General features: G+C 45.4%; 2 long non-coding RNA genes across 2 annotated transcripts in view; one reads left to right on the forward strand and one right to left on the reverse strand.

Annotated features, from left to right (window-relative positions):
- Positions 1-13,817, reverse strand: part of LOC135372548 (uncharacterized) — a 67,313-nt gene that overhangs the window by 9,041 nt on the left and 44,455 nt on the right. The gene's annotated exons all lie outside the window — the stretch shown is intronic.
- Positions 12,334-13,787, forward strand: LOC135372537 (uncharacterized). The gene is made up of 3 exons (XR_010416024.1): positions 12,334-12,583; positions 12,743-12,871; positions 13,552-13,787. It is a non-coding gene; the product is annotated as an uncharacterized LOC135372537 (long non-coding RNA).

Consider the following 13,817-nt stretch of genomic DNA (forward strand, 5'->3'; position numbering starts at 1 on the left):
TCCGCGTGTGTCTCTCCTTATCCTTGGAACCGGGTCACGTCACCATATTCCGAATCACGAACCCTGTCACGAATCCTAAGCGGTGGAGGCGGAGAGATTTCGCTCTCCTAGCCAATGACGGACCCCACCGACTCAAGGTGCAGCTGGTGAGGGAACCGCTTGTGGGAACATCGCCGTGACCTCGCGGTGCAATACAGCACAGAAAACATAGTGCGCACGTGAAATAGAATGTTGAGTGGTTTTGGTACAGTTTGAACTGGTTATCTTGGATTTGACAAGTGGGAATATGTTTAGAATTGAACTTGTTTCTCGATATTACAACATAATTAATGTATAAGCGTCCCACATCCTAAATGGCTGATGATGCGCGACGTCAAAATGACGTGTCTAAGGAATCGGAGCTGATTCCCGACTGGTATGGCCTCTTAATTGACCGTACGTGTCATACATCCTTCCACTGTGCACACACATAAAAACAAAACAAAACATGTGAACAGTGTGATTCTCGCGTATTTCGATATCGTTTCGGAATATCCTACCGTTTACTGCACCGGGACTTTACAAAATGTCTGACTAAAACACACTAATAAAGTAACCATCGGTGCTACCTTTTACGTCGCTAAGCCTTGTGCGCCCAGCTAAGAATAACTGTCTAAAATGCGTATCTCATTCGAATTGGATGAACATCGAAAACACGCTGGCGTTTTCGATGCTGGGACGTTGCTCAGTGATATCCTGCTTTGAGACACGGTCACCTTGCAGAGGTACACACTCAAGACACCCCGAGTCGAGGGACACAGCAACTGGAGGACAAACAGACTGAAACGCAAACAAAAAGTCTCAAACAAATCTGAACGTTTTTGAGAAACGGGAATCTTCAGCATCAAGTGGGGCAGAGGGGTGACAGCCAGCAAGTTCCCTAAAGCTGGACTGAAGGTCAGGAAAGGACGACTGACTCAATTCGCAGAGGACAAAATATAAAGTGTTTCTTTCAACAATCTCTCTACACACACAATTTCTACACAATACACAACAATTTCTACACACACACACAGAGATACGATGATCAGATGGGGCTGATGCCGGCCAGCAGGCTGGGCGCTGCCCCAGTGCAACTTGTACGTGATGAGAGATGATGCTGGAGATAAGGAGTCCGGTAATCAAAGCAGGGTTGAGAGGTCTGTTGATGACAGCAAATCCCAAAGGTGACGCAGAGCTTGGTGTGTATGAGCGGGACTGGACCATGAGCCCAGCACCTTGCCTATGGTAAATGGGCGATGATCGATCGCATGCAGTTCGTGCTGCAAGATCTCACGCTCCCGCTGGTAGTCCGGGCAGTCCATAAGTAGGTGGTGCAGGTCTGCGCGCAAATTGCATGATGCACAAAGATCCGAGGGCGCACGGCCAAGACGCTGCCCCATAAGGCCCTCACCTCAGCCAGCTGGGAAGCCCCTGGGAAGGCAGCTACAATCGCAGTCAGCGCAGATAGGAACAACGGTAAAAGAGACCTAGTGAGGCCGTCACTCCCAATGGCTGTTGGGACGGCGTTGGGCTGCGCCTGTGTAGGCAAATCCGTCTCTCGGGGCCGGGCGGCCTCCACATAACTACGGCGGTTGCATATGCCACTTGAGGGGACTGTTGAAGCATTCTGGTCAGCCTACGCCGAGGGACGCACGGGAGGTCTGGAACTTCCGCGTGCACGCGAAGGTGGCTTCACTACTGAAATTAGTGGCTTCTTTGGCTTGGAGACCGAGGGGCGCTTGAGGTCACACGACTCATACGGGGCCTGAAACCTTCTTGAAGCCCTTGCTTTCATGCAGAGCGTGTGTCTGAAGCTGCATGAGGTCCACCGCCTTTTGCGCACTTAGGCTGTCGCTTGGCAGAGCACTCATTGATACTATGTGGCCCAGCACACGTCTTACAGCGAGGTGCGCTACGGCAGTTGCGCGCCAAGTGTCCGAATTTTTGACATTTGAAACACTGTACTGGCGCCCCAGTATATTCTTGTACGTTATACTGATTAAAACCAAGAGGGACTGTCTGTGGAAGCTTCATGTGTGACTGGATGTCAGGATAACCGTACGAAGGGGGAACAATATGTCACTCCCATCCGGCTCGTAGATGTGCCGCACTTGTCGTCTTGGCGATATCACTCCAAACGGTTTCAAATATGTGGAGAGGTCCTCGTTGTGTTGAGGAGAGGGACATGAAAAATCTTCCCGAGGTTCATTGTGTAGGATTGTGCCACGTGCACTTCGACGCCTGAGCAACTATGCTTGAGCCTAGTTCCCTCATAGTAAAACATTCTGAGAGCCGTGTTAATGCTTTGGAACCATTTCTTGGAAGAAAGTGTGTCTCATTGTGTGTTGTGGACATCAAAGATGTGTGCCACTGACCGACAGGGTTATCAGTGATGCGCTCAGGGCATTCCCTCGAACTCATGTATTTCGATACGTTGACATACGTAAAAGTATAACAATTTTCTCAATATAACACGTCTGAATGCACACTAGTCTTTTCCGGTATTGTTCCCTTGCTAAACGGCTCAACTTTGACAAATTCTGTCGCAGTTTAGTGTAACTTGGCACAACGCGTACTGGCCAACGCTTGGCAAGTTATTGGCCAGGGTACAGATCCATACCAAGTACCAAGCTTTTTGGCCAATCACTAGCCTCGCTAGGCCAGATCGGGCAGCCAAGCAAATTCAAAACTTGCCCCGATCTCGGAATATCGCTCAGTGAGGCCAATTGGGTTTATATATCTGTACACACACACACAAATAGAGATACGATGATGAGATGGGGCTGGTGCCGGCCAGCAGGCTGGGCGCTGCCCCAGTGCCACTGTACAGCAAATGACTCTCCATAGCGAAGCTACGCAGTGACTCCAGGTGATACATTCTAAAGCAGCGATTTGCTCTGATCATTTCACCCCTTGATGTTACGGAAACAATGCCGAACTCGAAGAGCAATTCGGAATTCTCACACGGGGGTATCTCAACCGGGATACTGTGTCAACGATAGCGGCAGCTGCAGATTGCGGAAACAGGAAAAGACAGCGAATGGATGTAAGTCGGAGTCTCAACATTTATGTGGCGCATATGCCATCACTTCGAAACAGAATAAGAAATCGGTTACTGCTTCATCTTATAGACTGGACTTGATTAACTACCTAGTGATCGTACCTGCGTTGTTACATAAACGAGTTGGAGATAGGAATGAGTCGATATTCCTCTGTTGCGGAAAGAAAGTGATGTTCAGCCCCTAATCGGGATACCCTCAAGTTTTATTTTCAGTACTGATTTGGACTGTACCTCAGTTGTACCGCTCAGCTACTACCTCTGTACCGCTCCGTGAAAGTCAACCTGTTTTTGTTGACGGAGCAGTGACGCCTGCATCAGCGGCTGCAGCATTTCAATTTCTGATTAATGAGGTGGGCTACACCATTTGCATTCCACTTCTTTTATTTGTATACCCCTACTGTTGCTTGGTTGGTTATCAACAGAAGAGTTCTTATTCTAGTGCTTTCACAAAGCAAGTGGAAACAGCATCATGTCTACGGAAGCACAGTTCGCGTGTTTTGTCTAAAAGGTATAAATTTAAATCTTTGTTCAGCTACTGTATTTCGGCCACTAATCTGGTGTTCTTCCAGAGGCCCACGAAGGAATACGCTCAAACAGCGTCATGTGTACAACAGTGCCTCCTTCTTCTCAGTTTTGAGTAAGGTTAACTTAAAAATCTTCCAGCAGTTGCGTTTTAGCCAGAAGTCAGCTGTTCTTCTGTTCTTCAGCTGTTCTTCTTTCAGAGGCTTCGAGGGCTATATTCAATCATCATGTGTGCCACAGTGCATTCCTTTTCTGTTTTGAGTAAGATAAACCTGACACTGTCAGCCGTTGTGTTTCGGTCAGAAATGAGTTTTTCATCTCCCAGAGCTGCAAGCCGTGTCATGTGTTAAATGACATAATTTAAGCCTCTGTGTCGTTGATGTTCTAATATTATATGCGCAGCAACATTCCTGCAGAACGCCTTCTGTTTTATTGCTAGTACAATCTGCAGCAGTATATGGACGCTTTCCATCAGGTAACTTCAGCTAACATTGACCTCTTACTTCCAGATCAACCAGTCGCGCTGGTACCCTCTTTGTTATCTTCAGTTCAAGTTTGCGCCGAAGCAGCCCATCTAGAGCAGCACTTTTCAACGGGCAATGGTATTACTATCGCAGGACACCGCACCCTGCATGTCTAAGGTGCGTGTACAATGAATCAAACTTATTCTCATGCGCTACTGATTTTGCCCATACTGGGCAGCATTCAGCAACGCAAATTCGTGTTTTGTAATAGTTAATGTTTAGACATTGCAACCATGGAATCAATCCTGCATGCACCATACCTGATTCCTATTCAGCAACGCAACCTCGTGTTATCTAATAGTTCATGTTTGGACATTGTAACCATGGGATCTATCCTGCACGCACCATACCATAGATACCACAATTATTTTCTTCTACCAATTCTTGTAATGATGTCCAATGAGAATGAGTTCGATATTGTTGCATAAGGTCTGACGTATCATCACTTATTGAAACTCAACGAACATGTCAACTGCGGTGGACCACCAGACGATTTTCTTCGAACACTCTCTTGTACGCCATTCAAGAAGCTTATACAAAGCAAGGAAACATCAATAAGAGATTGTGCAAGTTCGTCGCAACAAAGTGCAAGTTACTGAAATACGGCGACAACGTATCGATTGCACTAATCAATTCAAGCGACCCATAATAAGATGTCCTATATGATGCATTCTCAATTCATCAATCAAGACACGTCAGAGTTTGGAATAGGACAATTGTAATTTATCGAAATAAACAAGTGTATTACTGAAATAATAAACGTCATCTTTGTCGTCACTATATGAGGGCGTTAGCCAACCTCAACATCTCCACCATCACTCCCTATTCTAGAAATTCTTACGCCTTCAATTCTGTAATTCGTACTATATCTCCGAATACGACCATGTATAGGATGTATTGGAATGCAGTGATAATGGAATCATTTCTCAGCGCTTTTTTTTTCGAAGCAGTTTTTATCAAGTCTTCCCATGACTTGTGGTAACGAGTACCGAATCTGTCCATCTCTTCAATGTAGAGCAATGGTCTGTTCTGTCTACACGTGTACCTCTACACATATCGGTGCTCATTTTATTGTTTACAATTTTGTTACGCTATCTGGTTTAGAATGATATTAATTGTGAGGTATCTAGCATTCGAGCTCAGTCGTTGACTCATCTTGACACCGCGTCTTCGCACGGCGAGTTCAAGGCTTTCGCGTCTCATATTCCCACTCTTGTTTATCTTTCCTGAGGGGCTTTGTCTAAGGGCAGTCCGCACTTGGTACTCGTACAATAAACAGCTCTCTTATCGCGGCAGCTCGGCTTGGGTTTTTGTTCCTCTACGGAGTCTAACGCACAACATGGTGTCAGAAGTGGGATCCATGGGTACTCTTCGTATAGCGTGGATCTCTACAATTGTGCAAACTCCAAGCCCTTAAGCGTGATGTATCGCAACGCCCGTGACGACGACGTCGTACAAGATAGCACCTCCAGACTCGTTCTCCTTCAAACCCAACGAGTGGCCGGCATGGAAGAGAATATTTCTTCGATTTCTGTCAGCTTCTGGATTGCAAGGACAGAAAGAGACCAACTTGGTGGACACGCTCGTCTATGTGATGGGACAACAAGCCGAAGACATCCTTCAAACGTTCAAGCTCAAAGCCGAGGAATCAACCAACATCTCAAAGGTACTGGAAAAATTCCAAGAGTATTTCGTACCTAGACGAAACGTGATTTACGAGCGAGCCCTGTTCAACACTCGAGTCCAAAAGGAAGCCGAATCCCTGGAAGATTTTGTAACTGCTCTCCACGTCTTATCGGAAACTTGCGACTATGGCGAGTTAAAAGAGGATCTGACCCGAGACCGTCTAGTAGTAGGACTCTTCGATCGCAAACTGTCAGAGAAGCTGCAACTGGATGCGGACCTCAACCTCCATAAAGCGTTGGTCACGGCCCGACAGCATGAAGCGGTTCGAAATCAGCGGCTCACCTTCGACCGGGTCCCGACGAAGACGGCAACATCGATCGCATTATTAAACACTCAGGGGGTAACAGATCAACCACGAAGAAACACCACCAAAAATCTTCAGAGAGCTAAGAGAACTCCAGAAGCAAGACATGCCGTTGGTGCGGCAGGGATCCACATCCGAAACAGCAGTGTCCTGCGAAAACTGCCATCTGCAACAAGTGCAAAAAGAAAGGACATTTCGCACTCGTGTTCAAATCCTCCTCAACAGTGCACGCAATTGAAGCACAGCAGGACGTTGGCTTCATAGGCATCGCTGGGGGAGATGGCAGCACGAGATGGGATATATCAGTGTTCCTAAACGGTAGGCCACATCTTTTCAGAATAGACACGGGAGCAGATGAAATTGTTATATCTTACGAAACGTTCTGCCAGCACAGGTAAACGAGGCATCACGCTTACAAAGCCCAAAAGACAGCTACACGGTCCCGACGGCAAACCACTCCAAATCCAACGAACGATCGATTGTGACCTCGAGCTAAATGGCAAAAAGTCAAAACATGTGATCTACGTGGTGAAGGGACTTAGGAAGTCGTTTCTTGGCAAACCAGCAATAGAAAAGTTTTGTTTGTTTCCACAAGTGAACAACGTGGCTTCTACCCCTCGTGCCGAGGGTACCGAGGCAGTCCACCTCTGCAATCCGCGTAAGGACTTCCCTCAGCTCTTCAAAGGACTCGGTAACCTCAAGGAGGAATATACCCTCGTTCTCAAACAAGATGCAAAACCGTATGCTGTCGTTTCTCCGCGCCGAGTGCCACTCCCTCTCTTCAAAAAGACACGGGAAGAATTAGAACGAATGCAGAAACTTGGAGTTTTCTCACCAGTAGATGGGGACACGGAATGGTGTGCTCCTACGATGGTGGTTCCGAAACCGTCAGGAAACAATCGTGTCTGTGTTGACCTATCAGAACTCAATTGACATGTGCACCGCGAATGGCACCCCATAACCTCACTGGAGCAGACACTAGGACAGCTCTCAGGTGCAAAAATATTCTCGCGGCTGGATGCTAACTCTGGCTTTTGGCAAATTCCTCTTAATGAGAATAGCCGACTGCTCACAACATTAATCACACCGTTCGGGAGATTTTGCTTCAATCGCTTCCCGTTCGGCATCAGTTCGGCGCCGGAACACATCCAGAAGAGAATGGCGAGGATCTTAGAAGGCCTCGAAGGGGTACTCTGCCACATGGATGACGTCTTGATCTACGGTTACACAGAAGAGGAACGTTCCCAGCGACTGAGGAAAGTGCTACAACAATTAGCCAACGCACAACTTATCCTGGATTCCGAAAAGTGCGTTTTTGGAACTTCTAGCATCACCTTCCTAAGACACAGGATAGACGACAATGGCATTCGACCGGATAATAGCATCCTCAAGTCAGTAAAGGAGATGCCACCGCCATCAAATAAGCGCGAACTCTGACGTTTACTTGGCATGGCAACGTATCTGGCGATATTCGTGCCTCGTCTGGCTGATGTTCTACATCCACAAAGGACACCATCGTATCTGCCGACGCCTTCATGTACGGACTAGGTGCAGTTCTAAGGCAACAGCAAAGCGATGGAAAGCTAAAGGTAATCGCCTACGCGTCTCGCACCCTGATCGAAACAGAAAGGCGATATGCGCAGATCGTGAAGGAAGCTCTAGCCGTGATTTGAGCTTGTGAGAAGTTCAGGGACTACCTCATTGGAACCCTGTTTACTCTAGAAATCGATCACAAACCGTTGGTCACCCTTTTCTCTACCAAGTCACTTGATGACCTGATGCCAAGGCTGCAAAGGCTACGTATGCGTATAGGAGGCTACGGCGTACACTCTTAAAAAAAAGGGTGTACTTTAACTCCTTTCCTTGCCACATGTATAACACCCTTTTGGAGAGTACAGTTACGCTCAAAAGGGTGTCTCCTCACTCCCTCAATGGACTAGCATAACACCTTCTCCCTGATGAAAGATGAAAGTCACTGAAAAGGTTAGCCAGCTGTAGGTCTCGCACCCACATCTTCTGGATTGCCGGTCCAGGGCTCTGCCAATTGAGCTAAGCTAACACGCCTTCTCAGCGACTTCCAGGGTGCGTCATCTGAAGGGACAAACCAGCCACTCTCTCTCACTCATCCTCCTTTCACTCTTCCATTTTTGCTCACTCGTACACACATTCATACGACGGGGTCGACGCTGGCGGCAACTATTGAACATGAAAGAATTGATGTTCAGAGGCTGGAACAACATAGAAGGGACAAATACATACAAGGCCTCAAATTGCTTAAGAAATTAACGATGAAAGATGAAAGTCACTGAAAAGGTTAGCCAGCTGTAGGACTCGAACCCACATCTTCTGGATTGCCACATCTTCTGGATTCTGGAGAAACGCGTTATACGCGTTTCTCCTACGACGTTGCTCACGTTCCCGGGAAAGCGCTTCTCGCTGCTGATACTCTGTCAAGAGCTCCGCTCTCAAGAATAGCTACAGCCCAGCCGAACTATTGATGGGTAGACGATTGCGAACTACACTTCCCACAGCGGAAGAAATGCTGCTACCCAAGAAGGCAGACCACGAGGCCGTAAAGAAGTGCGAAGACCTACTGAAAAAGAGACAGAAACAACACTTCGATAGACACTACGGCGTTCGACCTCTCTCTGATCTTGATGAGGGCCAAGATGTATGGGTCATCGATGTAGAAGAGGATGCGTGAAAGGCCCAGCCTCAACACCACGTTCCTATCTTGTGGCAACAGAGAGCGGTGATCTTCGTCGCAATCGGTCGCATCTCATCCCGCTGTCACACACGCCGCTGTCACACAGTTCATGTGATGACCAGTTGGCCGAAACTACAGATCTAGCAGATGCACAAATGCATGAAAGAATTAGCACTTGTGAGAATATGTCTCACACACATACCAGAAGAGGGCTCTGCATTACAACAAAGACTTTTCCTGAGTCAGAGGCTTCCAAAGGAGGGGAAATGTGAGGCATCTGGCATTCGAGCTCAGCCGTTGACTCATCTTCACACCTCGTCTTCGCACGGCGAGTTCAAGGCTTTCGCGTCTCATATTCCCACCCTTGTTTACTACCCCACCTTTGGTAATAAACGACTCACTGAACAATAGAATGTTAGTTGAAGTAGTTCTGCCAAAATCTCAATTTTATTTTTCTTCTAAATCAGTCACTTATTCAACATCTAAGTCTCCCTGAAGAAAATATTTGAGAAAGTCGTTCTTTTTATCATCTTATCACCTATATTTTCTGTTCACTTGTTTACATATAATGCAGGTCAAACAATTTTTGTATGCAGGAGAATGAGTCAGAATGTCAGAAGCAAATATAACCATGACCACACGATACAATGAAAATTGCACATAACAAGAAAGGTATGGTTACAGATAAAATACCAAATCCAGTAGGCAGGCTGGTAGACTAGATCCATGACGAAGAAAGCATGAGCTTGGGCACAACACTCATCGTCCAGATACATGAACTGGTTGTTGAGTGTTGTTGCACCAAAGCTCAGGCTCAGACCTAACATGCACAAGGTGTATGTTAGGTCTTGCTTGTTGAGCGTTATTGTGCTCTAGCTCAAGATTTGATTTTCATAGAAAGGTACCCCAGAAGAAAACTTAAACGAAGACACCTTAGAGCTCCTATTCGCCACATATTATTATACTGAGATTGCTCTCTAACGTACTGTGATAAATCTTTCCCATATTTTACATGCCTATGTGTAAGTCATGTACTTGGCAACCTACTGTAACAGGCCATGACACCATATAGGCGTAAATATGAAATCCGTCGGAACGACTAGCATAGTATTACTGATGAAAGTATATGTAAGGCTTGCCCAGGGATTTCCCTACACCTCCCCCCAGGGGGGGTGTACACCCTCCCTGCATTTTTGCAACACCCCCCTGAAATTTCTGTGGTGACCCCAACCAGCTGGCCACCAGCACGTTCTGGTAGTGAGTCCGGCGCAGCGAATTACATCCTGTACTGTCAAAAATTGGGCTGTTGGACCACAGACATGCAGATGATCGTACCATGCATTTGTCCAAAATCATTTGAAAGTGACTGTTGCATATGTTGACAATGTGACATATAGTGTGTGACAATATGTATACATGTGACAATAAAGTGGCAATGCATATATTGCGCGCCTATACGAGCAAAAATGCGTGCGGGCACGCAAACTCAATGTGGATCATCAAGAACCATTTGCGCCCAACTCAATCAAGCGAGGTATTCTGCTTTGTTCGTCTAAGGTTTTCACCGTTGGCTGCTAGGTATTCATTGAACTTCGTGAGACAATGCGCTAGTCTTTTTTCTTTGTCGGTCGCATGATTATGCATCGTAATGTTGAAATGCCGTTCATAATGAATCTCTATTCTAATGTACTGTGTTCTAACGTAATAACCTGTACAAATAAAATAGGAAAGCTGTCCAGATATGTCAGCATTGTGCCACGATTATTTCCGTGTCTAAGAAAAATTCCCCGAGCTGTACTTACGAGCTGTACGAGTATGTAATTTCCATCTCAGATATGTGTAATTTCAACAAATCCGTAATGAATCGTGCGATATAGACCGCTTGTATATGATAATTTGATCTGACTGCTTTCTTGATGTACGCAATGCCCATTGCAATGATTACAATTACATCTGGTCTAGTGTATTTCAATTCTTCGTTAGCAAACCTCAAAAACTCCGCCATCAATCCCAATGGCCCTTGCGACGATGACGAGCAGATATTTTTATAAGTATTGTAGATTCGGCATATAAATTCTTGCACCTTCAGTTCTGTAATTTGTACCATATCTCCGAATATGACCATGTCTAGGACGTATTGAAAGGCAGCGATAATGGAATCGTTTCGCGGCTCTTCCTTTTCGAAGCAGTTTTTTATCATATCTTCCCATGATTTATGGCAGCGAGTACAAAATATGTCCATCTTTCAATGTAGAGCAAATGTCTCTTCTGTTATCAAGTGCTCGTCTACACTTAATTAAAAGCATATCTATGTTTATTTTATTGATTAAAATTTTATTATCTGGTTTAGAATGCCTTAATCTCCGCCTGTCGTGAGAATTATTGTTTTGATTTTGTTTCAAGTATTCACTCGACTGATATTCTATGAGGTGTGAACTTACTGTCTGAAATAATTATTGTCTTGTATTTGTTTCAATTGTTCACTCGATTGACATAAGTAAGTACCTCTAAGATAGGAATGCCTCATAACTCTGAGTTGCATTTCACATTTGATATTTCTGTGTGGTTCATTAGAAATTTCTGTTTCAAGATATTACAAAAATTGACGTAATTAAATTTGTTTCTCGTTTTTGATTGAGTATCGTTGCTACCAATTAATAATTTGGACTTTCTCTACATCTTCAATAACAATATCGCATCTCTACAAACTTAGCCGACTTGACAACCACTTTGACGAAAGATTTCCGTTTCAGGGAAAGGATGCGATAGTGACCCCCGCGAGTGATATCGACATCTATCTGCGCTGCACAATAAAATATATCGCCTTTGAACTCTCTCTTATCTTACCTCCAGAGCGTTCTGTTTGCTGGATGAAGGAATATAGCCCCCAACCCTTTGAGTGATAAAGCATGCGCAGAGCTTTGGCCATATAGATAGAGACATAAAGTCTCCCGGCTTTGAGGAAAAGAGTGAAAACAGTGCATATTTCCTACGTCTTGGATACCTCCATTAAAGCTCAGCTACGCCGATTTTCGAGTGTTACAGAATGGAATGGTACTCACACGATGTGTTCATAAGGGAACACTGATTATGTATGCAAAATAGTTATCCCAAACTCCTCGCGGTTTCCCGAAAAAGTGGATTTTTAGTTTCAATGACATCCCGTCTTGTGGCCCGCAAACCCTGTGTCGACGACACATTGGTGGTCTGCCCGCGCTCCGGCTTGGCATGACTTTTGGCTTGGTTTCTTCCACCAAGCCGGCCAGTTTCTTCTGCCGAGCAGTCTGCTGCGCAGATTCACATTGGGGAAGTGATAAACAGTTCGCTATTAGAGCGCCAGTATATTTCTGGACTTCACTAAACCCACGAGGAACGTGAGTTTTACTTCCTTCGACTGCAAAGCATTTGCTAGGCCAGTACAGTCTTCCTGGTGTGATTCGTGTTCTGTGCTGCGTGCCGAGAATGCGTGAGCGTTTTGCTCCCGTCTGCAAGAATACTTCAGCATGCAGTTCCAATGTTTCAAACCACAATTCTCCGAAAGGCGAAAGAGAAATCTATTGACTGCAACAATCGGTTACAACTCCGACTGGGTGCCACCTTCGAAACAGCGATTTGATCTGTTCATTTGGCTCGTACGAATGTTACGGAAGCAATGCGCAACTTGTTTCACAAGAAGCCGAAGATGTCTCGTCCGGGATGCTGTGCCAACCTTATCTGCAGCAGGAGATTGCAGGGGCAGGATTAGGCAGCAGATAAAGGTAAGACGCGTAATGTTAGACAAGTCAGTCATGCGGTGCAAATCGCATCACGTAGAAGAGAAAAATACGCTATCTGTCAGTTACTGCTTCATCCTTTAGAGATTACGCCCAGCGAGTGTATTCTCAGTACAGATTTGGAATTGCCTTATGATTTCGCAGGCATTCTGGCACCACCGAAAAGCTTGCGCACCACGTCTCAACTATCACCGTCTGGGTTTCAAGCTGAAGGCTGTCACCAGTCGCCCATTCAAAGTTCATCTGTTTTTGTTGACGGAACAGTAACACCTGGTACTGAGACATTTCATTTTCTGATTAATCAACTGCATTCCATCACTTGTGCTCGACTTCTTGTGTTCGTATACCCTTGCTGTTGCTCGCTAGCTTAGAGCAACCATGCCTGAGGTGTCAGCGCTTTCAGAGTACATTTAAGCAGTATCATCGTATCATATGCACGGCAGCACATCTTGTGTATTTTGAGTAAGGTATAAATTCAATGTTGGCTCAGCTGTTGTATTTTGGTCACAAATAAGGTGTTCTTCCAGAGTGCCCAAGGGCAGTTCAAGCAGTTTCATGTGTGCAACAGCACATACTTTTTCTCAGTTTTGACTAAGGTAAATCGAAATCTTCCAGTTGATGTCTTTCGGTCATAAATTATGTTTTTCGAGACATTCAAATAGCATCATGTGTGCAACAGTACATACTTTTTCTCAGGTGAAGTAAGGTAAATCTGTCCGCCGTGGTGTTCTGCCAGTGCAGCAGAAGCTTTTGTTGCATTCAAGTGGTATCATGTATACAAAAACTTGTTTTATGCCTTTCTGTAGCTGCTGTACTAATATTGTGAGTGCAGAGACATTCCTGCAGAACATATCGGAGCATCTTGTGTGCTATTGTTTGTATCATCTGCAGCAGTATATTGATAATGTTAATTATTCTATGACTTCAGCTAACATTTACATTCTTACTTCCAGGTAAACCTGTCACGCAGATGCCCTACCCCTTGGTATGCATAGTTCAAGATTGTACCAAAACAATCCACCTGGAGCATTATTCTTCAATTGGCAGTGGCATTACTATCACAACACACCACATACTGCATGTCTATGGTGTGTGTACAATGCATCAAACCTATTCTCAGGTACAGGCCAGCTGGTACGCAATTACAACATGAAACAACTGACACAGAAACCGTAAAGTCATGCCTTTTCCTCCGCGCCTCGGGTTTCATGTTATTATC

Source organism: Ornithodoros turicata, chromosome 1 (genome assembly GCF_037126465.1).
Source record: "Ornithodoros turicata isolate Travis chromosome 1, ASM3712646v1, whole genome shotgun sequence".
NCBI lineage: Eukaryota > Metazoa > Arthropoda > Arachnida > Ixodida > Argasidae > Ornithodoros > Ornithodoros turicata.